We start from the raw sequence: 3,661 nt of genomic DNA, 5'->3' as shown, positions 1-3,661 counted from the left end.
GTGTGCCTTTGGCTCCTCGCGTCCCCCTTGTCCCCGCGTCCCCCACCCTTCTCCCTTCCTCCAGCCCTCTCTCCCTCTCTTCTCCCCCACCTCCCTCCTCTCCTTCCCCCTGCTCTCCTCCCCATCACCCCCTCCCTGTGCCTCTCAAAGCCACCATAATAGCAGCTTGTTTGGCACTTCACTTGGTCTCAATGAGAAAATTCCCCCCTCTCCCTCTTTTTGCCTTAGTTATTTCCAAACCCTGCAATAGCTCCTTTGCTCAGGGCTGCGGGAAGTGCCCATTTTTCAACATTTTTCTTTGGCTTATGTTTGTCATCCTCTGAATTACCGCACCGGGGAGTCCAGTCAGCCCGACACTGGGCCCTACTATTCACGCCTCTCCTGCTCCTTGAGATCATGTAGGGAGAAATTAGTTATTTATTTCGAGCACCACTGCAATGCACTTCCCTGCATAAGTGTTTGTTTTGATCCCCCGCTGGAAAAGGAGGCTCCGCAGGGAGCGCCGGCGTGGCGGCAGCTCCGGGCCCAGCAGGAGACGCGGTGAGGGCAGGGCAGGGTGCAGGCAGCCCCGGGGGCTCCCGGGAGAGGTGTGAGCGGGGAGACCCCCCAGTGAACTCGTGGCTTGTGAGAGGGGTACCCACCATGCCGAGATGCTTCCCGGAGGCTCCTCCTGGAGCAGATGCTCTCTGCAGGTCCTGAGAGTTTCCAGGTGATGGTGTCCCATCAGGAAACCTGGTTGTCCGTGGTTTTATGCCTAGGTCAGACATGCCATGGTGAGATGGATCCCGAGACCGCATGGCGCCGGGGGAGCATCCCACCCCAAGGTGACCATGACTGTGCCAGGGAGTGCAACCCAGGAGGCGCTGAAAGACTGAGCAGATTTGGTGGCTGAGGGAAAAAAAAACCCTGCTCCAGCCCAGCCCACGGTCACCAGACAAGGTCCCCAGTCCCGCTCGCCGGCTGCTGTCCTGCCCACCTTGCCCCCCCTTTGCGGAGCAGTGCCAGCCCTGCACGGGCAGCCGGGCTTTTGGGCAAGGGCAGCGCAGGCCGGGAAACATTCACCCGCTCAGAGATAGTCCCAGACGATGGGAGATGGGAAGGACGCTGCCTGTCCTTGGAGGTCATAATCTACCTCCCCTCCTCCCTGTGCCAAGGTCAGGAGCCAGCGAGTCCCATCGCTGAGCCCACCGGTGCTGCTGCAGAGCAGGCTGGCATCGCTGCGCTCCATAGCCGCCCCGGCAGTCAGGATGCTGCCAACGCTCATGAGCCCTTCTCCTTGTGGACGTGCCGGGGAAGGGGCCCAGGGAGCTGCAGCTTTAAAGAAAGAAGAGGAGCAGCGGGAGGAAGAAAATGCAAAATTGGCCCAGTGGGTAGACCTGCTATTTAAGTGCAGTTTGAGAAGGGAGCGGGAGGAATTACAGGAGAAATGATAGTGCCCTGACAGCTGCCATTTCCCACCACCAGTCTCCCCTAATGGAGTCCTAATGTAGTGGTGGGCTCTTCGCTGACAGCCCAGCCCGAGACAGGGCTCGTCTTTGTGCTGGTGACAGATGGGACAGTCCGGCCACAAACCTGTAATCCTCTGATTTCTGCCGCTGGCTCAGCTTTAACCCCTTCTTCCCCCGGCAATCACTCGCTGCCCAGGTGTGTGGCTGGTGTGGGGTCCGACCTGCCCCCGTGGTCCCCCATCGACCCGCTGCGGTGTGCCGGGTCTGGCAGCAAAGCAAGGCGCTGGGAAGAGGAGGCAGCTGCCTGCTGCTCGCTCCCCATCGCTTGGCTGCTGCTGGCCGGGGCAGCGCGGCAGAGGCTCAGCCTGGTCACCAAACCAAGCCGGAGCAGGAGGCAGCACAGCTCCCTGCGGGGAAAAGCAAAAAGCCAGACCCCACTCTGGCCGGGTTCCCCGTGCCGCTCTGCCTGCGTGACATTTAAGCGGGCAGGTGGGCACGGGCAGGTGTGCTCTGTGGCACGGCGCCCGCCAGGAGGGCTCTGGGCTGCCTGCCCGGCACAGCGCCCACTGGGAGCCTCCCGCTACCGCTGGCTGCCGGCTCTGGCACTGAACCTCCTTGCCTGCCTCAAATTAGCCCCAAACCAGGGTAGGATTAGACAGTTTTAAGCTAAAAGGCGTGACAGTTCTCCCGTAAGACGAGGCTGCCTTGACTATACGTAGCTCCGGTCCTGCTCCTTGGGACGCCGGGGGTGAGCAGGAAAAGCTGCCGGAGTTTTTCTGCAGAAAAATAAATGCAGCTACTCCACACACTTGTCTGTCTCCTGGGGGGGAAGGCCGGGCGTGCTGGGGGACCCTCTGCAGCAGTGGGATGGGCAGAGGGATGCTCTCACCCCTGGGATGTAAAGGGGGAGATTAACCACCTGCTGATCTCTTCTCTCCCATCCCAAAGGGCCCAAAGGATCCCTGGGGAAGGATTTTTGGATGCTCCTCTGTTAAGCAAAAGTCCAAGGCCCACTGCCTCCTGTCCCAGCATGGAGCATCTCTCACTTTCACCCTATCTGCCCTCCAATGCGCATCTGGGTCTCCATCCCCTCCGGTGAAACCCACCGGCATCCTTCCAAGCTGCAAGGGAGCTCTCTCCTGTCGGCATGGGGCAGCCAGCTCTTCTTCACGCACAGAGCCATCACCCCAGGATCACAGGCACCGAGCAAAAAGTCACCAGCCCAGCGGGGTCCCGGCACCCTCCTTGTCTCCCCCCCCGAGCTCCCATCCCACCAGCAGCGTGCCTGCCTGCTTTCCTGCCCAGGCAGGAGTTAGCAGGTAGGACAGAGAGCTCCAGGCAGTTTTGCTGGGTCCATCTGCTCTTCATCCCGCTGCAAAGGCGAGTTCTGAGCTGAGCCCTGCTCCTGGCTCTGTGACCATCCTCTCCAGCTGATCCGGACCTACCCGAGGCCATGGGGAATAGAAACATCCCCATCCCGCATCCCTGCCCCACCAACCCCTAGGAAGCAGCTGAGACCCCGGGACCGATCCTGGTGGATACTGAGGGTCCCCATCACCCTCTGCTCAGCAGGGACCCCCAGCCCCCGGCAGCATTGGACCCTCCCTGGCAGGAAAGCGCAATGCGGCGCGCGCAGGTCCTCGGCACAATTAGCCAACAAGTGGCTGTTTTGTGAGGGATTGTTGCTGATGTGTTTTAAGTGGCTTTCTGAGTGGAAAATGTGAGGCACTGGAGAGGCTGGCAGACAAAGAGGGGGATGCATTAGGTTTTATTGGTCTGCTTCGCATACATCTGACATCACTCCACAGAGCAAGTTCTGCCCGGCTTTGGGGAAAATGAAAAATAAAGCAAGAAGAAGGGGCCAAGGGTACAGTGGCGGGGGGAGCGCGAGCGATTCAAGCAGGCAAGTGGGGGCTTAATAGCAGGAGACACTGGAGCAAACTGTGTCAACCAGATGGGACCCGGGTGCCGCGGGAGGAGAGGGGAATTAGCCAACCCGCGCTTTGTTCCAACAGAAAGCGCGGCCCTCTCCCCCCAGGAGCTGCCTACATGTGATATAATACAGCCCCTTTCAGCCGCTAAGCTGGCCAAGGACAAAAGTCACCGATAAATAGCGAGAGGGCGAGGCTGAAAGCAAAAGGCAGAGTTGCCAAGAGCCCCCGCTTTCTCCTTGGGCTGCCCGCACTGCCATGCATCTGCCCTGGCCGCCGGCG

The sequence above is a fragment of the Aptenodytes forsteri genome, unplaced genomic scaffold (assembly GCF_000699145.1).
Source record: "Aptenodytes forsteri isolate BGI_AS27 unplaced genomic scaffold, ASM69914v1 Scaffold136, whole genome shotgun sequence".
NCBI classification, from domain to species: Eukaryota; Metazoa; Chordata; class Aves; order Sphenisciformes; family Spheniscidae; genus Aptenodytes; species Aptenodytes forsteri.
This window is presented reverse-complemented; position numbering follows the sequence as displayed.